The sequence below is a fragment of the Eutrigla gurnardus genome (assembly GCF_963514095.1).
Source record: "Eutrigla gurnardus genome assembly, chromosome: 17".
NCBI classification, from domain to species: Eukaryota; Metazoa; Chordata; class Actinopteri; order Perciformes; family Triglidae; genus Eutrigla; species Eutrigla gurnardus.
The window spans coordinates 2183094-2208110 of NC_139928.1; the positions used below are offsets into that span (position 1 = coordinate 2183094).

The 25017-nt window shown below is 43.6% G+C and overlaps 1 protein-coding gene and 1 long non-coding RNA gene across 2 annotated transcripts in view; one reads left to right on the forward strand and one right to left on the reverse strand.

Annotated features, from left to right (window-relative positions):
• Nucleotides 1-25017, reverse strand: part of tmem200b (transmembrane protein 200B) — a 70954-nt gene that overhangs the window by 42036 nt on the left and 3901 nt on the right. The window lies entirely within an intron of this gene.
• On the forward strand, nt 640-5569 carry LOC311028495. The gene is made up of 3 exons (XR_014598729.1): nt 640-913; nt 4697-5011; nt 5448-5569. It is a non-coding gene; the product is annotated as an uncharacterized lncRNA (long non-coding RNA).

Sequence of the window (25017 nt, forward strand, 5' to 3'; positions counted from 1 at the left end):
GCAAAGATTTTTAATGCCTGTCATATACTAAGCAAAGATGATAAACCCACCGCCTGCCTTAGAGATCTGAAGCCTGGGGAAGAAGTACTTGCAAGATGGTCCGACAACAAGTTCTACAGCGCCACAGTGGACTTCGTTGGAACAGTTAATAAGACAGTGGATGCCAAGAAGGCCACAAAGAAAGACATGAAAAAAAGAGATGCAGCTGCTCAAAGATTCTACAACCTTCCATCACTACCTCAAGCAGGTCAGTCCACCTCAGTACAGGATCATCCAAATACTGTGGACCACAACGTCATCCAGCCTCCAACTACCTGGCCAGTGTACCAACCTCCACCTACCGAGTCATCTTTACCTATCCAGCCACAGCACCAGCCTGTAACTGCTTGGCCACAGTACCAGGTTCCAGTTTCCCAGTCATCACCACATACACATCCACATATCCAGCCGCTCCACCAGTATGCACCCACTCTGTCTCCAGTCACACATTGTTCCAACCTTTCGCAGTATCCAAAGCATCACCAATCTCACACGGCACTGCCCACATTTTCAGACCTGTCAGAACAACGTGTTTTGGTGGATTTGGATCACCAAAGACAGCCACCAGCTCCGACTGTAACACCCAAAGAAAGCTTTCTCAAAATAGTGTACAGTCCTAGTAAAAACCAAAAACCTGATGTTCTTGGGGACCAGAGCCAGCCTAGTACGTCTGAACATGAGACTTCTTCATGCTCGTCATCTGCAGATACTTTCATCATCGAGCGTGATCCACTTCCAGAATCTGGAGAGCCAATTTTCAGTTTCCCTGAATCAAGAGAAGACAGATCATGGAAGCCATACAGGGCACGCGAGGCAGAGGTGGAAAAATTAGTGGAGGAGAAGGCCAAACTGCAGGATGTGCTGGGCGGTATAAGTAAGTACATTTTGTCTCTCTGTTGCAGTTAATTGTTCCTTTAACACTATTACTTTTTTCTCTCACAATTTTCCTAATGTACCAAATTAAACTAAAACTTAAAAGCTTTTAACAATTTAGTAAAAAATCTGAGCCCATCATGAAATCTCTTGATTTTTTTTAAAAAACTAGTCTCTTAGTTTATTTTTGCTTCTGTGTCCCTGTAAGGTACACAGCAGGGAGACAGCAGCAGCAGCAGCAGAGAGCGCGCTGAGACAAAAACAAGTTTTGAGATAACTTCTTCTTGTTCTTAAAAATAAAAGTGTGACAATGGCGCCGCCGAAGAAAAACCACGCTGAAACTGACTCTAAATTGGACTTATTGACCGAAAGCCTGGAGGCAGTGAAGGGAAGCCTGGAGGCAATAAAGGTAGAGCTGATGGCGGAGCTGAAAGACATGAAGAAAAAGATGGAACCTCTCCAAAAGTTGATGGCTGAAGTCAAACAACTCCGGGAGGAGGTTGCGGAGAAAGACGAGTTGATAAAGGAGCTGGTGAACAGAGTGGAGGAGCTGGACCAACAGGGTAAACTGAATGAGGTGATTCTGACTGGCCTCAAAATCAGGCCTCCAACCTACGCAAAGGCGGTTGCGGCTACAACCTCGGAGCCGGATGAAACTGAGATTAAATCTGTGGAGATGCAGGTGGCCGAGATCCTGTCTGGCAAAGACATCGAGGTAAACTTCAACAACGTCGAGGTATGTCACCTCTTACCCCGAAGGAGCGAGACTGCAACTCGAGCTGTTGTGCTGAAATTCACCAACAGAAAATTCAAGACTGCACTGCTGAGGCAGGGCAGGAAGCTCAAAGGCTCGGACGTCTACATCAACAATAACCTCACCAAAAAGAACGCAGACATCGCCAAAAGAGCTCGTCAACTGAGGAAGGATGGCAATATACAACACACCTGGACGGCAAACTGCAGAATCTACATCAAAACAAAGGGAGCATCAGCAGAAGAAGTCAAAGTAATCCAGATCAGGAGTAAGGATGAGCTGGAGAAATACGATAACTAAGGTATGACTCATAAACACTCCCTAATTACAGCACAGCAAAGTTCAACGGTTCTTACACGGACTGAAAGACTGATGGGAATATCTGAAAGGATTGCTGAGCAGGGAAGTGTGGAGCTTACTACAAATCGATGTGGATTATACCTTATCGGATACCTTATCTGACCCGAATGAAGGAATTGACCCAGACAACCATTTCTATTTCAACATGACTGGGAAATGTCAGTACTACACTTAAGTTCAATACAATGATAGCATTGAGATGGATGGGAAACTGTCTCTAATTCACTTTAATAGCAGGAGTCTATACACCAACTTTGTCCAAATCAAGGAATATCTAAATCACTTCAAAATCCCTTTCACCATCATCGCGGTGTCAGAAACATGGATTAATGAAGACAAAGGCACAGATTTTTTCCTGGATGGGTATAATCTTGTATGCATTAACAGGAGGAACAAAGGCGGTGGGGGAGTGGCCCTATTCATTGACAGTAACACCAAGTATGAGACAGTACAAAATATGTCTAAAGCTGTGGATCACTTGTTGGAATGTGTGACAATTGAAATCTGTGTAACGAAAGGCAAAAATATAGTTATAAGCTTACAGAGCTCCTGACTCAAAAATAGAAGACTTCAATGAATGTGTGGGTGAAATATTCTCTGAAACAAGCCAGAAGAGAGTTTTTATCTGTGGTGACATAAATATTGACTTGCTCAACCCAAAACAATGACTGCAAATTTACTGTGGGACAGCCACCGAACAAAAACTTATACATAAGGGTCAGAACTGAAGAAGGAATGAATACACTGAAAAATGAGCTACTGAGACAAAACTGGAATAATGTTTACAATGAAACAGATGTGAATGATGCATATGATTCCTTTTTGCAAATATTTAAAACACTGTACGACAGACACTGTCCTGTGAAAAAGAGACACCCAAATCGGAACAAGGAACAGAAACCTTGGCTCACCAAAACATTGATAAACGCCTGCAGAAAAAAAAATACTCTGTACAGACAGTTCCTTAAATCTAGGACAGCCCAGTCAGAAATGAGATACAAATGTATCGGAACAAGTTAAACACTATCCTAAATGAACGCAAGAAAGAATATTACAGCAATTTACTTGCAGAAAACATGGAGTATACTAAAAAATAATGGGATATTCTAAACAACGTGACTAATAATAAAAGTAAAAAACCAAACTACCCTCCCTACTTCAAGCATAACAACACGCAGGAGGATAACCCGGAGGTCATAACAAATAGTTTCAATCAATTCTTTGTAAACATTGGGCCAGAGTTAGCTAATAACATCCCTGACTCACCCCTGCCCTGGAGTCATTTTGATAAGGATGGAGTCAGAAATCCCAGCTCAATGTTTCTCACACCAGTGAAGGACACAGAGATTAGACACCTAGTCAACAAATGCGTAGCCAAAACTTCTACTGATGCTGACGACCTGGACATGAGATTAATCAAGGAAGTATTAGATGGAATCATCTCACCCCTGACCTACATTTTCAATCTGTCATTTCAAACTGGGACGTTTCCTACCAAAATGAAAGTTGCCAAGGTTGTGCCACTGTTTAAGAATGGTGACACACACGAGTTTACCAATTACAGACCAATTTCAATACTGCCACAACTGTCAAAAATCCTAGAGAAGCTATTCAACAATAGGCTCGACAACTTACAAACATAAATTGTTATATGACAGCCAATACGGCTTCAGAAGGCACCATTCGACTGCTCAAGCTTTAGCAGAGTCTGTGGAAATCATTACCGACGCTATTGACCAAAAACAATATTCCATAGGAATTTTCATAGACCTGAAAAAAGCATTTGACACTGTTAATCATGATATTTTAATAGCTAAACTGGAGAGATGTGGCCTTAGAGGTGTAGCACTGCAGTGGATCAAGAGCTATCTACCCAAGAGATCCCAATATGTTAAAATAGGTGATAACACATCGACTAGCTTGGACATAGTCTGTGGGGTCCCACAAGGGTCAGTTCTGGGTCCAAAGCTGTTTATATTATACATAAATGATATATATAAAGTGTCAGATACTCTGAAATTAATAGTATTCGCGGATGACACAAATATTTTCTGCTCGGGGAGTGACTTGAACCAACTTGTGAAAACAGTAAATCAGGAAATGGCCAAACTTCAAGTGTGGTTTAACATAAATGAATTATCATTAAATCTTGGAAAAACGAAATACATGCTATATGGTAAAAGAGGCTGCAACAACAGTCCCAACATTCAAGTAAACGGAGTTAATATTGAGAGGGTCCGTGAGAATAAGGTTCTGGGAGTGATTATCGATGACATGTTAAGTTGGAAGCCACACATAACACAATTAAAAAGGAAGTTGGCCAGGAGTGTGTCCATAGTTTGGAAAGTACAAAAAATACTAAACCAAAAAGCACTTCATCTGTTATATTGTGCACTTGTCTCTCCGCACCTGCAATACTGTGCAGAGGTGTGGGGACACACATATAAAGGCTCCACACAGCCCTTGTTAATTCTCCAAAAAAGAGCCTTGAGAATCTTACACTACGCCAACTACAGGGCACTAGATAAGCCTCGGCTTCTCCCGCTTTCCCTTTCGGCCATGTGTATTTTCTTTTTTACTGTGAGAACAAAGATGTGTGATGATGTTTTAACGGACATGCCCGAAATAAACAAATAAATAAAATAAGGTAATTCATATTTTGTGTCACAGGTGGTGAGCACCTCGAGGCATTAAAAAGCTTTCTGCACAAAGTGGAACAGATCCAACCTCATGCTGGTGTTGGGGCTCCAAAACACAGATCTGGGAAGCAAGAGCTGTATCCAGAAAGTGGCCTATTCGTGTCTTCTACCCGCCTGGCTGCAATACATGCAGAAGCAAAGAAGGACTGCCTCAGATTGTTCCATCTTCTTTTTGATGAGTTTTTTACTGCAGAGGAGTGCCGAAATGCTGTGGCCTTTGGGAAGCACGGGAAGGTGCCAGATGGGAAGACAGTCCTGGATAAGTTCAAAGTCAATGGGATTCTAAGTAAGTACATTGCTCATTGTTAACAATTTATGGAAATATGGAAAGGTTGTGGAAATCCATCAGTAAAAATATATAATATAAAGAAGCACAAATTATTTTCAAAAATGAATTTGTTGTAATTCTACTTTTTATTTCTAGTTTGGTTTCCCCTCTTTTTTTCTGCCCCTTCTCACATTCATCACAATATCTGGCAAAATTTGGTATAGTTTCTGATGTGTTGGAACCCCATGTATCACATAGCTACATTTAATGTTTTGATTGTGTCAGTGACCTCACAGTTTTACTGAATTTCCTCGTGTGAACCATAGAGATATTTCAATGTGAATTATGTGACATCTGGATAAAAAAAGCTCTCAGTACTGTCGTTGTAACTGCTGTTACATTATGAAATTTGTAATTTGTGCTTTCTTTTCTCTGTTTTTTCTTCTTCTTGCAGCTTACATCATGCGCTGTAGTACCCTGGATGGATGGACACCGGTGGGGAAAAGTAAGGTCAAAAAAGCCTTCTAAACAAATGCCGCATCAGGGCCACAACACTGTAAAGTATTGCATGTGGCATACTGATAGACCTTTGTTGAAATGACCATGTTAAAAAAAAAGCCCCTGTATACAAATGCTGCATGAGGGCCTTAAAGACTCTAAAGTTGTTAAATGTTGTGCAATGTGCACTGTAAAGTTGAGCTGATACTGCTCAAAACACTGTTGGAGACCTTGTTACTGTTTTAAAAACATAGTTTTACTGAAAAGAGACACATTTATAGTAAATTTCACTCATTATCTACTCACCCTCATGTCGACTAAGGGCTGGGAAAAGTTTCAGAGTCCTCCGTGGCTCCAAATACCTCCATGCTGCTCGTCTGCTTCAATACAAGAGGGACATTATAGACGAGCTGTGTGGAGGTATTTGGATGTCTTTTGGTGTGTCTTTTTGGACGAAGAAAAGTGAGCCCCGTTCGCTACCGTCATATGGACATGCAGTGCTGCACGGACCCCCCCGTAACTCAGAGAAGGAACGGAGGACTCTGAAACTTCTCCTAGCCCTTAGTCGACATGAGGGTGAGTAGATAATGAGTGAAATTTGAATTTTGGGTGAACTATCCCTTAAAATGTTGTGCAATGTGCACTGTAAAGTTGTGCTGATACTGCTCAAAACACTGTTGGAGACCTTGTTACTGTTTTAAAAACAGTTTTACTGAAAAGAGACATTTATAGTTCAGGTTTTATAATGACAATGTAAGAATAGCTTTTGCTGTATTTCAATGTTAACTTTATTGTAAAAATTATTGTAATTGTTAATGTTATTACAGCTACTTGAAATACTCAAAATACTCAGTCATTGTACTTAACAATTAAGTCCTGCTGTTTTGAATTTGAATAAAGATTCAGATTACTTTATTCATTCCAAAAGGGAAATCAATTTGTCTGTCAGCTCATTTGCTATAGAATTATAAAGCCTGACGGCTGTTGGTGTGTGTGTGTGTGTGTGTGTGTGTATGTGTATGTGTATGTATATGTGCCTCAGAATGTTTAGTTGCTGCAGTATTTATAAGGTGTGTGCGTGCATGCGTGTGCGCCATATTGCTCCATAGTAGCTCCAGTATTGCTCATTTTCTTCTCCAAGGAGAAATAAAGGAGCCATTGCTCATGCTAATTGAGATTAGCAAGGTATCTCCCTTAAGTCTCAAGTATGACTCCCTCTAATTACTCTGTCTCACCTATTGCTCCTAGTGAATTTTAGGAGAAAACATATGAGAAACATTTTAGTCAAAATAGAAACTAAAATGAGGCTGAGATGAGAATCTCAAATTTGTCTCCGGAGCTACAGAAGAGCAAGCTTTGAGCAGTACATTTTTCCTCTGGGTCTGCCAACATTGATAAGCCGGCGGCCTTCATGCCTGATCAAAGGGAAGCAGCCTATGGCTCTGACAAATATATCAGGTCTGTTTAAGGATTTTCATATACCATAAAGACTATTTCGTCAGTAGGCTTTGTTTTTTTTTTATCATTGCCTATGACAAGGCTATTTCATCAGTAATCCCATTTTTAAGTATTGTTAATAAATGGCTTACACTAACATAATAGTCATAATTCCAAAATTCCTGTCAACCTTTAACATTTTGTTTTTTACAAAAACACGGTGGGCCGCCGGTGGGCTTCTCTAGCGGCCCTACCAACAGACTTAGCAAGTTTTCTGGGGGAAACCCTGCAGCTGATAGGTAAAGTTGTTGCAAATCATACAGATGATATAGCCTTTTTTCCAGAGTTGTATATATTTACAATTATTATGATTTATACACAAGAACAAGAACAACAATAAAAACAATTAACGATAAAAAATCTCTCCTCAAAGACACCAGACTTCATTAAAAGAGTCTTGGTTAGTCTTGTCTTTTCACTTTCAACAATCACTTACGCACTGTAGATCAAATATGAGTGAGCAACACGACTGCCAATTTCTCACCTCAAATACGTTCAGAAACCATTTTGGATGGACTGTTTAGTTTACAAGCAGGCACATGCACACGTAGATTTCATCAGGGATCGATGCCCCTTGTAAAGATTATTTTTTTAATAAACAGATACATTCCTGTTTGTGAACAGCCTGCCCCGTCCCCAGAAATATGGATTGAATCCAAATATGAGGTGCTCCTGGGCGATGGCCATAACCTCCCTCCCTACCTCCTACAGCATTTCGTGTGTGTGTGTGTGTTTGTGTGTGTGTGCGCACACAAGCCTTTTTTCCAGAAGTCTGGAATGTATATCAGGGAGAATTTAGTGATGATAAAGCATGAAAATAGTGGAAATAACTTCATATTATGCTCAGTGATGGCAAACAATTAAATATTAAGACTGCTGGCCATTAATTTCCTGAAAATCACAGATTAACCCTTTATCCCCAATGAAAGAGACCCGCCTGTGACACATGCAAAGGTGGTTTAAGACACTTGTATCTGAGATCGCTGATGCCCTTACATCAGATACAGCAGTTATTTTCTTGGATTTTGCAGAAAATTACAATTTTATCGTCCAAGATGGTATGCAAGGTTATCACTGGGATAACAGCCAGGCAACCCTTTATCCGTTCGCTGTCTACTATAAAGATGCACAGGGACTGCAGTGTCTCAGCCTGTCTGTAATTTCGGACTGCCTAAAGCATGACACAACTGACGTTCATTGTTTCCTCTCACGTTTGCTGCCTCATCTCAGACAGGTCATCCCGAATTTGCAAAATGTGATTTATTTTAGCGATGGAGCAGCATCTCAATATAAAAATGTTAAGAACTTCTCCAACCTTTGCCATCACATGCACTTGCATGGGAAAAGCCCATGTGATGGAATCAGCGGAACTGTCAAGCGACTTGCAGCACGAGCAAGTCTGCAGGCCACTGATGCAAACCATATTCTGACTGTGACGGCCCTCTGGCCCTATTTTCTGCTGAGTATTAATGCCCGCTTCTGTTTGTGTCTTTTAAGGTGTGTGACGGTAATTAGGCTGATTGTCACCTTTAAATACATCCTTCGCTCCGCCCATCGGGGGTGAGCAGCAGAGCCAAACACCGGCACACTGGCAGCTGGGTTGCCTTCGTGTGGAAGGCCGACGACCTGGCGCCGCTCCGTTTGTCCGTTCGTTTGTTCCTTTGGCTGATTTGTGATTTAGAATGGCGCATACGTTTTTGCGCCGATTGGACTATTTTGCAAATGTTGAGCGTTGTAAATAAAAAACAACTTTTGTATTGGAAAAACCTTGTCCGCCTCTCCCTTCATATGTTGCCTTCTTTTAGAGTGTGACATATTGGGGCTCGTCCTAAAACTAGATTTTTGTAAATTGGCATCATTTGATGGATTGGATTTAGAGTTTGCCGTAATGTCGGAGACTTAATTTGTTTGCGTCAACTGATGAGTGCTTGCACTCTTTTGTTCGAAGGGGGGGGGGGGCGAAGTATGGTACGTTTTTGCGGCCTAGTGTGTATGTAACTTATCTGCTATTTTAACAAGTTATATTGAGTAGGCTATCACAATTTGGTTTAGTTTTGGCCACATCTCATTGTGAGACATCGATTGAGTAGGTCTTCGTATTTGACTTCAATTGTGTGTGTCTTTGGATGCGTGGTTTGTTTTTTTTAGTTTGTTATTTTTGGGTGGTACGAGGCTTAGAACATTTGTCTCGGGGGCACTTCCGAGGTCCGTGGAGTCGCTAATTAGTTGGTGGCTCTTTCGGACTTGCGGGCTGTCGGACCTGCCGGTCCTGTGCTTAAAATCCCCGGTCTCATGGCACCTGAAGATAGGGTCTACTTTTAGTTAGATCTTGGGTAAATTTGTTGATTGGCATACCAAATTGGAGTTGATTGAGTGATTAATTTGTTTGTACGCTATATTGACGTGATCAGCTGTGTTGATTATGGCTTCGCAAATCGTCACTGATTTCATCTGCGCTACAACTATGGTATCGGGGTATCCTTGTTACAAAGGAGGTTGAAAGAGAGCGTAAGGTGTGGAGTTGTGGCTGGGTCAGCAGGTGCTACTTGCTACCAGGGCCGCTGAGCCACCCGTTCCGTATGTGCTCTCATTTGATAAGCAAAAAGCTCTGCTGATGATGCAGCGTGAGACGGAACTCGAGAAAATTTGTTTCATGAAAGACGCGGAAGTTGGTAGTTTGCAAATTGAGAAAATACGCCTTGGACTTGATCAGCAGCGCTTCGATCTTATTCGCGGCAGAATTACAGATCAAGTTTCACCATGTGGTCAAATATTTGCGTTTCGTTCCTCCAGCTGTTCGAGCGCGTAGCCAATGCGCACGTTTGGTCAGATGTGGAAAGGACTCTGCTCCTTCAATGTGTGCTGAGCGGCCAAGCTCAGCTTGCCTATTCGTTTCTGTCTGTTGCCGATAGTCAGGTGTGTCAGGTGATAGACACCGTGAAGACTGCAGTGCTAAAAGCCTACGAATTGGTGCCGGAGGCTTACCGTCATCGCTTCCGTCACATGGAAAAGAAATATGATGAGATGCATGTTGATTTCCCCTCAACAGGTTGTTACAGAGGAGTTGCTGGCTGCCGACGATAGTGTGCAAAAATATCCAAAAGTCTTTACCGCTTGTGCTCTGAGGCACTCTGCCAGTCAAAATACTTAAACTGTTAAAGTAGAGTTATCCAAATTTGAAAAGTCTTTTTCACTTGCAGATTACCCTGTCTCTATTTCTCGTCAGGAATTGGCAGAAGAGCAAAAAGCAGATGAGACGTTAAAACAGCTGTTTGAACTTGTTAACTTTGACAATGAAATTTGGGATAAAGCGGGGGGCTATTTCAGCCAACACGGTGTGTTGTTGCGGAAGTGGTCTCCGCACGCCGATTGTTTTGTTGGTGATCCATTTGTCCAGGTGGGGGTGCCTGTTAAGTCTCGTCCACTGGTACTCCAGACCACTCACGATAAACTCGCTGGTCATGCCAGGGCGAAGAAAACTCATGACCACATCTTGCGCTACTTCTACTGGCCGCGAGTCAAGCACGATGATGCCAGTCTTGTAACAACGTGCAAAACGTGCCGACTGACGGGAAAACTCAACCTGGCATTGAAACCTGCAACTTTGCGTCCAATTCCAACTGCGTGTAAACCATTTGAACATCTTATCATCGACAATGTTGGGCCTCTCCCTCGCTCAAAAACAGGTTGTGAGTACCTGCTCACGGTTATGTGCCAGGCTACTCGATACCCAGCTGTTTATACACTACGTTCGATCAACTCCAAAGCAATCGTTAAAGCCATTAGTCAGTTTATTTCTATTTTCAGCTTGCCAAAAATCATCCAATCTGATCGTGGGAGTAATTTTACGTCCTAATTGTTCAAAGAAGTTCTCAGACAATTGCAGATAAAGCAAAATCTGGCAACCGCTTATCACGCTCAGAGCCAGGGCACTCTGGAGCGGTTTCATTCCACACTTAAATCACTGCTTCGGGTGTACTGTGTCGAGTTGGATCACGATTGGGAGGAGGGCCTGCCCTGGCTGATGTTGGCAGCCAGGGAGGTTGCTCATGAAAGTACTGGTTTCAGTCCGAATGACCTCGTTTTAGCGCACCGTGTTCGAAGGGTACTGTCCGCGCTACACAATCAGTGGACTGACTCAGAGCTGCCTGATAACTTGTGTGAGTATGTCTTGAGTTTCTCCTGCCGTCTGTCCACAGCCAGGAGAGTGGCTAGGGAACGTTTGGAAGGGTCCCAGGAAAAAATTAAAACGCTGTTTGATCGTCGCACTGAGCACCGAACGTTTTGTGTTGGTGATCAGGTGCCTGCACTGCTTCCGATTATTGGCTCACCGTTTCATGCTAAATACACTGGGCCCCATGAAGTCCTGCGTTGTGGTCCCAATGATAATTACGTGATCTCGACCCCCGACAGGAGGAAGAGAACACAAGAATGTTCTATAACGGTGCCTTGCAAAGAGCTGACCCCGTGGTGCTAGTGGACAGCTCCTTTCAGACTCGCTCGCCGTTGATGGCGGCAGAAGAGGAGGGTGATGAGTTGAATACAGCCAATGATTGTGTGATACAAGGTCATTTAAAGAATTCGGAGACATTGCAAAACATGTCCACCATTGTTAAACATTTAAACGAGCTCACTGATTTGCTTGGCAAGATCAGTGATTTGTTTTCTGACGTGCCTACGCAGACTGATTTGTTGGAGCACGATATTGAGGTTGGGGATGCTGAACCCATCCGCCAGTGTTTTTATCGTGTGCCCATTGAGAAGAGGGAAGTTCAGGACAAAGGTTCAGTATTTGTTGGATAACAGGCTGGCTGAACTGTCTTTCTCTAGTTGGTCATCGCCCTGTTTGTTGGTTAAAAAGTCAGACGGGACTTTCCGCTTTTGTACTGATTACAGGAAGCTCAATGCCGTAACCAAACCGGACTAGTTCCGTCTACCACGAATACGGCCCCCAGCTGATAGATTTTGCATTTAGGCCCGAGTGAGCGCTCCTGTTTGTTGTTGTCCAGCTCTGCTAGCCTGGGGCGTAACAGAGGATTGTATTAATCAGGTAGGCGCTGCCAAATTTGTTACCAAACTAGACCTCCTTAAAGGATATTGGCAAGTGCTGACTGAGGCTAACTGAGAGAGCTTGTGAAGTTTCCGCTTTTATCATGCCAAAAAGTTTATTTTCATATCGGGTCATGAGCTTTGGGTTGTGTAATGCACCCGCTACATTTCAGAGGCTAATGAATCGCGTTGTAGCCGGTCTGGACGGTGTAACTGTGTATTTGGATGATGTGGTTCTTGTGAGTGATACCTGGCCCGTACATCAAGAGCACTTGCGACTGCTCCTCGCGCACCTTGCACAGGCACGGCTCACGGTCACTCTAGCCAAGTGAGTTCGCTAGAGGGACCGTGACCTACCTGGGCAAGGTAGTGGGGCAGGGGCAAGTTCGCCCCATTCATGCAAAAGTGCAGGCTATTGACGAGTTCCCTGTCCCTGCTACAAAACTTAAGTTGATGCGCTTCTTGGGTATGGTTGGCTTTGACTGCTGCTTTTGCAGAAACGTTTTGACCGTAGTCGCACCATTAACAAATTTGCTGAAAGCAAAAGCCACGTTTACGTGGACTGAAAATTGTCAAAAAGCATATGACTGCGTTAAAGCTCTGTTAAGCACCGGACCCATCTTGATGGCTCCACAGCTGGATAAGCCATTTAAAATCCAGGCGGATGCCAGCAATGTGGGTGCGGTGCTTATACAGGAAAATTATTCTGGCATGGAACATGTTGTTTCTTTTCACAAAAATTCACGAGCTACCAATTGAACTACTCGGTAATCGAAAAGGAGACCCTCTGGCTCATTTGGGCGCTCCAGCATTTTGAAGTGTATGTAAGTGGGTGTGGTTGACCTGTGGTGATTTACAGCGACCACAACCCACTGACATTCCTCCCATGATTCCTCCATGGCTGATGAGGTGGTGTCTCTTCCCCCAGCCCTACAATTTGGACATTCGCCACTAGGGGTGGGACGATACGGGTAGCTCACGATTCGATACTGTGACGATATTTGGCCCACGATAATGATAATATCACGATACACGATATCTGCGATATTCGATATATTGCAAGAAATTTCATCAACGATATATCACGATATGTGACTGAAAAAGAAAAAATATGCATAAAAAATAAATTCCAAAACTTCGTACAATGTACAAATGAATAAACACTGTCCAGCTGGACACATTAAAGTGCATGAACATTAATAACATGTCTTATGTAAACCAGGACAGTGCTTTCTGATACTGAAAAGTCAGTAGCAACTTGTTTTATGTAAACTTGGGCCCGTTTTAGTTTAACAATAGCTAAACAAGATAAGAATAACATCAGAATTAAATGAAATATTGGGCACATTTCAGTATGCAACCAATTATGTGCAGAGTTATGTTCACCCATCCAGTACCTGGGAAGTCGGGCCTCATGCCCTCAGAGCTGGGTGAAAACCGCTTGGAGCTCACAGCAACACCGGGCAGCACACGGCTCCGCGGATCCACACATGCGGACCCTCCGGCGGACGGTAAACACGCGCCGACCGGAATCCTGCCCGTAAATAGGCAATCGAGCCCGGCCGAAAAGTGGGTCCTCATGCCCTCAATGCTGTGTGAAAAGCGCTTGAAGCTCACAACAGCACCGGCCAGCACACGGCCACGCTTATGCGGCGTTCACACCGGACGCGATAGACGCGAATACAATCGCGTGAGACGCGTGTATCGCGCCGCTTGATCATTTTGGACTACTCGCTTCATTCGCTTCATTCGCACATGACGCTTATTTTTGAACCGGTGCTGCTCTAGCGGGGGAAACGAGGGCAGCACCGGCGGGGAGCCGGCGGGTCATGTCGGCGGACCCTCCTCCGCCTCGGGGTACCCGATGCCAGAGTCCGTGAGTCCGTGAGCCTCTAAACTCTAGCGCGCCGCTCGGAATCCTGCCCGTAAATAGGCAATCAGACCGGGCAGCGGGCGGCCCCCGCGGATCCGCTCCGGAGAACCGTAAACTCTTAGACGCACCGACGGGAGTCTAAAAAAACCCGTAGACCCAAAATATCGATATTTTCCGTCAGTGTATCGATTTATTTATTGCGACAGAGAGCACAACAATATATTGCAATATCGATTTTTTCCCCCACCCCTATTCGCCACATTAGGGGCTCTGAGAACGTAGTCACGGATGTGTTGTCACGAGCCCCTAGCAGAATAGGCTAGTATGTTTGTGCGCGTCTGAGTAGGTACTTGTGTGCGCGTGCTCATCTGTGGGCGCGTGTTAGTTTGGGCAGATGCTGTAGGGTGTGTGTGTGTGTGTACATGCTGTTAGCTGGGTGTGTGTTTTAGTATGCGTGCGAGTCTCCTTTCTGCCATTTCCCACTTCAGCCTTTAGCTACCCGGGTGCTGGTGATGGTGAGGGGTGGGAAAATGTCCTGCATGCTAAGTATATTTTTTCTGTACTTTCTGTATCTATGAACTACTATTTTGACTGTTGGATGTACTGTGTGTTATTAATAGGCTTATAGGCACTTATGAGGGTGTTTTGGGTTTATTGGGGTTCGGACATAATAATAATAATAATACATTTTATTTGTAATGCACTTTATATTTACTAAAAAATAAAGTGCTACAACAGCATAAAAGAAACATAAGTTAAAACAAGAGTTAAAAGCAGTTATCAAAGTAACAAGTATAGGGCTGAAACGATTCCTCGAGTAATTCGAGTACCTCGATTACAAAAAATGGTCCGAGGATTTTTTTCTGCCTCGAGGAATCGTTAATTTAATTGTAGTTCAAGCGGCCGCACGGACTACTTTCAATTTGGCACAACGTGCTTACGTCGCCTACGCAAGGAAGACCGGAGAAGAAAGGAGGAGGAGGAGGAAGCGGACGTACAGGTGTTTGACTGAGGGAGCGGGAAAATGGCAGAGGCGAGGAGAAATAGCGACGATGAAACAGAAGAAAAAGGCGATAATAAAAGACAGAAAATGTCGAAAGTGTGGGAGCATTTACGACTGAAAAGAAAGGAGAACACCGTGACGTGTATTCGTTGTAACACGGTCCTTGCATACCACAACAGCACGTCTTCTATATTGCAGCATCTCCGCAGAAAACACCCGGACTCGAGCGGAGGACCGGAGACAAGGTAATATTAACGTAGCAAATCAGTGTGATCAACGTGAATGTATTTTACGAACATAAACGCCAGCCTTGCAGAGGGCTAGGTTTTTGTTAATTATGACTGACTACTGTCAAGTTTGTGGTTAGTTTATTATGAGCGTGACGACATGACTTCATAGAGGGTTGATTTAAAATTTAAAAGGATTGTGTTCCAATACAGTAGTTGTCTTAATTGTGGACACTGCAAAAACTCAAAATCTTTAAAAAAAATATTTATCCCTTGTCAGCTGGTGTAAATTCATAAATGCACAGCCATGAACCTACTGTATTAAGTAATTTATTCATAGTAATATCATTTAACTAATTATTATTTCTCTTCTTTTTTCAGTAAATCATCACAGTCTCGGATGGACAAATTTATCTGTAAAGCACCATTCTGTGGCCCTGAGCAAGCAGCTGAGCTAACAAAGAGCATTTTAAACATGTTAGTCAAAGACATGCGGCCACTGAGTATGGTAGAGGACAGTGGTTTTAAAGCAATGGTTGCAACTTTCCATCCGAAGTACGAGCTTCCATCAAGAACATTCTTCACAAAAGAGATGGAGAAAAAGTACGAGGATGTCAAAGTGAAGATGAAGCAGGCGCTGCAAGAGACTGAGTGCATTGCACTCACCACTGATATCTGGACGAGCATCGCAACAGAGGCTTATATGGGGGTGACATGCCATTACATAGGGGAGAATTGGCGCATGGTGTCCCACTGCCTGACAACTATGCCCCTTGAGGAGAGACACACAGCTGCAAATATTGCACAATGGATTGAGGAGGTGATAACAAAATTTGACATCCCAGTGAAGAAAATCAAGGCTGTCGTCCACGACAACGGCGCTAATGTTGTAGCAGCAGCAAAGATTTTGCAAGAAAGGCACGGATGGGCATCAGTGCGTTGTGCCGGGCACACCCTCAACTTAGTTGTGCAAAGCTCTCTTAAGATCCATCAGGCTATCTCCAAATGTGTCGCGGCTGCGAGATGCCTTGTCGAACACTTTAAAAAAAGTGAATTGGCGAGCACGAAGTTGAAGGACAAGCAAAAACAAATGGGTGCTAAGGAGAATATGCTGGTGCAAGATGTCTGTACCCGTTGGAACAGCACGTACGCCATGTTGTCCAGGCTACGAGAACAGAGGTGGCCAGTGACAGCCACACTCTCTGACCCTGCAGTGACTCAGAGAGGGAAACACTATCTGGACCTCAAACCTGAACAATGGAACCTGATTGAAGAGCTGAACCAGGTCCTTGAACCCTTTGAATCAGCCACAGTGTTCTTGAGTGGACAACAATATGTCACACTGTCTGCACTTCCACATCTTGTGTGCAAACTTAAGCAGAACATAGAGGAGCCAGAACTTGAGACTGCACCTGTGAGGTCGTTCCAAACTCATGCAGCAGAGCAGATAACAGTACGATGGGAAGGACTAACTGAGTTTACTCCTGAATCTCCAAACATGACCCTGCTTGCTGCTGCTCTAGATCCCAGGTTCCGAAAAATGAAGTTCTTGCCTGCTGACGAAGTATTGAAGATCCAAAACACAGTGCGAGCCATGGCTTTTGCTGCCAGCCAGCAAGTGAGGAAGCCCACTGCAAGTAACCATGGAGCATCCAGCACAGCACAGGACTCCCCACCAGCAGCAAAGGCCAAGGGGGCTACGTCATTCCTCGACTCAGACTCCAACACAAGTGACGAAGAACAAGATGAGGAGCAGCAGTTAAATGATTCTGTACAGCAGGAGGTAACTAAATTATTTTTTACATTTGGCTATTAATATGAGATGAGATACATCAGCAGGACTCATTACAGTGCAGTTATTTATAATGAAGTGTTTGTGTGTGTGTGTGTGTGTGTGTGTGTGTGTGTGTGTGTGTGTGTGTGTGTGTGTGTCTTATTCCATAGGTCTTGATGTACTTCGTAGAACGGCCCCTATCCAAGAGGGAGAACCCACTGTCTTGGTGGGAAAACAATGCAGCGCGGTATCCACATTTGGCACGACTGGCGAAGACTCTGCTGTGTGTTCCGGCAACATCTACACCTTCAGAGCGCCTGTTCTCAGCCGCAGGCAACATTGCCTCTAAGAAGAGGGCAAGCCTCAGCCCTGACCATGTTGATATGCTTACCTTCTTACATTACAATAAAGAGCTCCTTTAAAGGTTTGCTCACACACTCACATACACACACACACACACACACACACGATGAGAGAGAGAGAGAAATAAGAGGGTGGCTGTTGCCTTGATATGGACTTACTTGTTCAAAGTTCCTGTTTTTGTCTCCCCTCCTATATGCCAAAATAGCATCTTGTGTTTTACAGTTATGTGCATGTTATGCACAACATAAAGGCTTATTTTGCCTTCTTTCTTTTTTATAAATGCCTTATGTTTTTGATAACTTGAAAGTAATGTAATTTTATTTATTTTTGATATCTTGAAAGTAATTTAATTTCATTTATTTTTATTTGTGTTTTATTTATTCTTATTTATGTTAGCAGTTGCCTCTTTGGTAATGTTTCAAGACCAGAAAATACTTGCTTGTGAATTTAAGAAATAAAAACAGTTGATTCTAAAAAAGGAAACCAATTGGTCATTCATTATTAAGTGAAATATGTTATTTTCTCTTGTGTATTCATAATTGCTCTTTAACCAAGCAAAAATACGTTTTATCCGATTACTCGATTAATCGATGTAATTTTCAGTAGAGTACTCGATTACTAAAATATTCGATAGCTGCAGCCCTAAACAAGTAAAAAATTACAGATTGAAAAGATTTTTTAAAAAGGTATGTTTCGAGTCCCTTTTTAAAACAATCAACTGACTGTGGAACCCTCAGGTGTTCTGGGAGGGTGCAGAAGGCCGAGCAGAGGAGCAGAAGGCTCGGTCTCCCAGTGTGCGGCTCTTAGTCCGTGGGGGGAGAAGTCTGTGGCTGTTGGTGGAGCGGAGTGAGCGTATTGAGGTCTGGGGGGTGAGGAGTTCTTTGAGGTACTGGGGGGTTTTGCCATGGATGCACTGGAATGTGAGGAGGGAGACTTTGTAGTCGATCCGGGCGGAGATGGGTAGCCAGTGTAGCGAGTGAAGGATGGGTGTGATGTGGTCATATTTGCGTACTTTCAGCAGGATTCTAGCGGCGCTGTGAATGTGTTGTAGTTTTTGAATGCTCTTGCCGGGAATCCCGCTGAGAAGTGCATTGCAGTAGTCAAGTCTGGAGGAGACAAAGGCGTGGATGAGCTTCTCTGCATCTCGTAGGGTGAGTGTGGGACGAAGTCTGGCTATATTCCTCAGGTGGAAAAATTAGATTTTGCAGAGGTGATTTATGTGGGCCTCAAAGGTTAGATTGGGGTCAAGCCTGACACCAAGGTTAGTGACTGTTGATGAAAGAGGGATGTCCTTGCCAGAGAATGTAATGCAAGTTATGGAGGAGTTTCGAATTTGATGAGGGGAACCGATGAGGATGGCTTCGGTTTTTGAGCTGTTCAACTGGAGAAAGTTATGTCCCATCCACGCCCTTATCTCCTCCAGACATGTAGTGAGGATGGAGAGAGGTGATGCTGTTGATGGTGATGGATGAGTGTCTGTTCTGATGTACAATTGCGTGTCATCAGCATAGCAGTGGAATGACATCCCGAAACATCTGATGACTTTACCGAGGGGGAGCATGTAGAGAATAAATAGGATGGGTCCAAGCACTGATCCTTGTGGAACCCCACAGCCAACAGCATGTGAGCGAGACCTTGATGAGGAGGGGTGAGGAGGGATGGTGAACCAGAATCAGCAGTCATCAGCAGGTAATTTGTGACTCTCAGTAGAGCTGTTTCCCTGCTGTGGGCGGAGCGGAAGCCAGATTGAAACTTTTCAAAGATGTTGTATTGGAGGTGATCCTGTAGGTGACCACCAACTACTTTCTCTAGAAGTTTGCAGAGAAATGGCAAGTTGGATATGGGCCTGTAGTTAGCAAGTACCTGAGGCTCAAGGGTGGGTTTCTTGAGAAGTGGTTTGATAATGGCTTTTTTTAGTGCAGATGGTATATGGCCAGTCTGAAGAGATTGGTTTATCACTGTGGTAATCAGAGGACAGAGGGCAGAGCTGTGCGCTTTCACCAAGGCAGTGGGAAAGGGGTCGAGGGCACAAGTGGAGGGTTTCATCTTTTAATGGTGTCTTGCACCTCAAGTTGTGTGACTTCTGGAAAGGAGCAGAGGGGCGACCTGATACCAGTCTGAGGGCTGACAGCTGGAAAAGACAAGGGGGAAGGAACGGAGAGGGATGAGCGAATCGTATCAATTTTGGTTGTGAAAAAGTCTATGAAGTCATTGCAGTGATCTTCTGTGATTCCTGTAAGTGGAGGGTTTTTTGAGGTTGAAGGAGGTTGCTTATAGTGGAGAACAATTTCTTGGAGTTTCCAGGACTGCTTTGGATGATGTTAGAGTAAAACTGAGACCGAGCGTCTTTAAGGGACTTGGAATAGATCTTTTGGTGATCCCAATACGCCAGCTTGTGGACAGTAAGTCCAGAAGTCTTGTATCGGCGCTCAAGGGCACGTCCAGCTGCCTTAATTTTCCGCAGCACACTTGTATACCACGGAGCAGAGCAGGAGAATGTTGCAGTCCTGACTTTGATGGGTGCATGGAAATCCAGAATGTTTCTCAGGGTTGTATTGTAGAAGTCTACAGTTTCAGTGACTGATGACATAGGCACAGGATGGAGGTGTTTGAGGTCAGAAGCCACATTTTTTGTGTCAATGTTTTTCAGGTTTCTGAAACATATTTCACGTTTGGGCTTGATATAAGATGATGGAAAGCGTAACTCCAGGGAGATTACCTTATGGTCAGACACACCCATATCATACACAGAAGGTGCAGTTACAGGGGCAGAGTCAGTGATAACAAGATCCAAGATGTTGCCTCTGATGTGTGTGGGGGAGTCAACATGTTGCCTGAGGTTTAAACAGTCCAGTAGCTGTAGGAACTCGGAGGCAAGGTGGCAGGAGGGGGTGTTGACTTGGATGTTAAAATCTCCAAGAATTATAATGTTGGGGGAAGTTGAACAGAAGGTGGAAAGAAGATTGTACATCTCTGGGATGAAACGTGGATTTGGTTTAGGTGGGTGGTAGTGTTGTCACGATACCAACATTTTGGTACCGGTACCGGTACCAACATGTGTTTCGGTACTTTTCGATACTTTTCGATACTTTTTCAAATAAAAAGTGAATGTAAAAAATGTCATTACTGACTTTATTTTAATAGAAAATCTTAGAACAATAACATATTAATCAGCAAATAAAATAAAATACCACAAAGACAAGCTTTTCTAATGCACACAATTTTAAAAATGTGAAAATATAAATACAATAATATAATATAAAATATAATAATATAAATAAACCAGCTCTATTTTTTTTCTTCCAGAGCTACTTTTGTTAAGAGTGAAGGGGGTGGCGCTTGCTTTTAGCACTGAATGTGGCTTTTCTTCCTGAGTAAATGACCTGTCGTTCCCTGAGTTCAGTGTGCAGGTCTGGGGGCTTGTCCTTTAAGTGTTTAAAGTCTCCTCTCCGTGCTTCGCTCGCTCGCGTTCTCTCGCGCTCTCTCGCTCTCTCCAAGCTTTCCTCCTGCTCCGTTTGTTGCTCCAGTCCACGCTGCTCGCTAACTTGCTAGCGGTTTCCTCCGGCTTGCTTGCTTTTTCTTTTTATCTCTACAAGCTGCGGCTCGCTCCTCGTCCTCTCAGCTGTAGTTACAACGCGGTGACGTCACGCGGCGAGTTCGCCGCGCTGTTGCGGGCGCTGTTGCGGGCGCTGCCGGCGGCACTGCAAGTACAGGTCCCGTCCAAATGCAATATAGTACCGTTTTAAATGCCTCAGTACCCCGGTACCAAATTAGCACCGGTATACCGTGCAACCCTAGTGGGTGGTAGATTAAAAGAACAGTCATGGGGAGAGGATGCTTGCTATTGAAAGCAAGACATTCAAAAGAGGACAGTTCAGGGAGGGGCAGGGGAGACAGGACCAAGTGATTGCGGTAGATGACAGCCAAGCCACCACCACGACCAGAGCTGCAGGCTTGTTGGAGGTAACAGTAGCCAGGAGGACAGGTCTCATTTAAAACAGAAAATACATCTGGTTGATGCCAGGTTTCTGTTAGGCACATCATATCCAAGCATGTGTCCCGTATGTGATCATGTATGAGGCATGATTTATTTGTGAGGGATTGGACATTGAAAAGTTTGATTTTAATGTTGGATGAAGTGATGAGTCTCTGTACTCGTTTGAGTAGACTGAGATTCACCCCGCGCTTACTGACTGTGTCCATGCGTGGTGCTGTTGCAGCCGCTCCAGTGTCACTGCTACAAGTCCATTGAGTGACAGCGCTCTGATGACGATGAAGAGACGCGACAGGGCAAACAGCTGACCAGACGGAGGGAATGGCATCATCAGACCAGGAGAAAACAAACTTTCTTCGAGAGCTTCTGTGGATGTACCGGGGCCGACCTAGGAGACCAAGTTCTTTTATGACCGACAAACAAGCAGGAGCATTGTGGTTGTTGAGCTTCATCAGTTGGGCAGCAGAGAAGTTCATTATGCCTGACGTTTAGGCTCCGCGCCTGTTGTTAGCCGTTAGACACAGAGGTAGCACACACAGGAGGAGAAACAATCTGGGGCGAGTCACTCTGCACCGATGGAACATCAGGGACATGGCCGGTGAGTTCGAGACCGGAGAGTTTGACGCGTGTCAGGCGTCCAGGGAGCCAAGAGCAGGAAATACGGGCAGGATTGAAAGTGCCGGGGCTGGTTAGCTGTCTTGCTAACCACCGGTACCTGCTCGTTGACACTTGCTACCAGCCGCAGGATGGATAGAGAGATCGCACAAGTCGGTAAGATCCGTGCATCAACCTGGCAGTTTCACCGATGAATCGCTCCAAAAAATTGCAAGACTTAAGAAGTAAAACTAAACACTTGAAGCTTGAGGCTTCTGGGGAGAAGCGACGAACAGACAGCGCCAGCGTCCTCTCCACTCCTCTCTCCAAGTAGTGCCTGATTCCGGACATTCCAGACCTGCTTTTAGGGGGAGGGTGTTTTTTCTGCTGAGTATTAATGCCCGCTTCTGTTTGTGCCTTTTAAGGTGTGTGACTGGTTCATTGGAAACATTGTTGAACGTTCAGATGAACATGGTGACCTTTTTGTGAAGTTCATGAAGCGTGTCAACAACATCCTCACATGGCCATCGGACCAAAGACAGATCCCCTGTTGGGTGCCATTCCAACATATCATTTGTTGTGTCAGTGTGCCAGACATCTATGAACGCAGTGCTCGCCAATACAAACTTGACCAAAAGGACCATGACAAAATGATGTCACTGCTTCCACAATTTCTTGGATAATAGTTAAAGACACTATTTAATTTAATTTTCAATTAAATTATATTTGGAGAGTGACACGGGCAAGAAAAAACTCCCTTCTATTTGTAGTGTTCTTACACTATGTAACATTCTTGTTATTTAGTTCTTTAAAAGTTTGATGGCGGGTCTCTTTCATGGAGGATAAGGGGTTAATCCGTGACAGTCTCAGTATTTAATTGCTTGCCATCACTGAGCATAATACTAAGTTATTTCCACTATTTTCATGCTTTATCATCACTAAATTCTCCCTGATCTACATTCCAGACTTCTGGAAAAAATGGTGCATTATGAAGAATAAAATTCATATTATGGAGCTTTATAGTCAAAGGTTTTATTTCATTAAAAAGAACTATGTATCTTTATCTGGTATAAATCCCATTAGGATCATCAAGTGCCCACGTGGTCATTTGGGCTCCAAATATGGGGTTCCAAAAGAGTCACCTCAGCCCGAAAGGGTTTTTGGACCCCCATAAAACCCCCACCAGTGGTACCATACCCTTCAAATTCATTTTAGCAAGAGCAAAGTTCCCAAATATAACAAATAATCCTGTTTAGAATAAATATGATCATCAATCGTGGTGCTAGGGGCACCCACAAAGGTAAAAAATCACACATGCCGTCGAAAAAATGTAGGACTTTGGTGACCCACTTCTCACCCAAACAGTAAGGAATGTTGATGTTGAATTCTGATTCTGCCTGCAGAATTGTGTAGTACAAACTACAATGAACTAACAGACCAATTTTCAGCCTTCTATCACTACTAGAACAGAAGTTCTACACACAACTAATGGAATCACACACCCCATTTGCAGAAACCTGATTGGTGTGTATATCATTAACTTATAAACCTGATTAGTGTGCAACTTATAAACCTTATTGGTGTGTATCATTAACTAAACCTTATTGGTTAGGGGTGTAACGGTACATGTATTTGTATTGAACCGTTTCGGTACGGGGTGCTCGGTTCGGAACGGAGGCGTACCGAACGAGTTTCCATACGGACATATTAAGTAGAGGACCGCATTTGTGGAGCGTGCTGCAGCCGCACATGCGCAGTTGCGCACACCGCGACACAATAAACAGCAGTCGTAGCGGACGTCATGGCTAATGCCGCTAGCGTTGGCAACACGCCAGAGTTGGAGGACCCTCCCGCGACATTAAGGTCTCCCGTTTGGGAACACTTCGGCAAAGCGGTTTGCCGACATTGTTCATGTGAGGTCGGGTATGTTTCTGGCAACACGTCAAACCTGTTGACGAATTTGAAACGGCACCACCCCCACGTGAACATCGCTACAACGGGGAGAAAGACGAGCGTAACGTTCAAACACAGCTCCCCACCGCATTTAAACAGCCTCTCCCTGCCCTGTTCAATTTTGCACATCAGATGGAGAAAAGATTTGTTTTTAAAAAAACAGTCTGAGCCTTATTCATGTTATTTAATCTGAGCAACAACTTGAAACTATTTAGTGTTGCAACTGTTCAATTTTGCACATCAGATGGAGAAAATAATTAAATTTTTTAAAGAAACAGTCTGTTATTTTTATTTATTTTTATTTTTTAAATAAATATTTTAAATACTTGTATTTATATTTTTGAGCAGCATTCTAGCTCCAGTGCATGTTCCTACTGTTAAAAGCACAAAAGTAATAAACAACTAGCACATTTATATTTTGCATTTTGTTTTCTTACTGTACCGAAAATGAACCGAACCGTGACCTCAAAACCGAGGTACGTACCGAACCGAGATTTTTGTGTACCGTTACACCCCTATTATTGGTGTGTATCATTAACTTATAAACCTGATTAGTGTGTATATCATTAACTTATAAACCTGATTAGTCTGTATATCATTAACTTATAAACCTTATTGGTGTGTATATCATTAACTTATAAACCTGATTAGTGTGTATATCATTAACATATAAACCTTATTGGTGTGTATATCATTAACTTACAAACCTGATTAGTGTGTATATCATTAACTTATAAACCTGATTGGTGTGTATATCTTTAACTTATAAACCTTATTAGTGTGTAACTTATAAACCTGATTAGTGTGTACATTATGAAGCAAACAAGTGTTTGCACACCAGGGGCCCGTTCCAGAAAGCAGGTTCAACAAACTCTGAACCTAACCCTGAACTCTGAGTCAACCAACTCTAAGATGGGCAACTCTGAGTTTTCGGTTCCAGAACAGCAGTTCTGAGTTAGTTCAATCAACTTTGAGTATGACAATTGTGAGTTACGCGCATGCCTGCCGACTCTACAAAGCCATCATCAATGGAGCTCCAATACTACGATTCACCATGGCAACCGGGAGAGCATTATTAGATATTACTGAGTGTTTATGTAGAAAACGAGCTCATCCTCAGAAAGCGGAGCAACGTAACTGCAGCAAAGTAGAGACAGTTGTCGTGACGGACATTTACGGCCCAACTTAATGTGTATGAA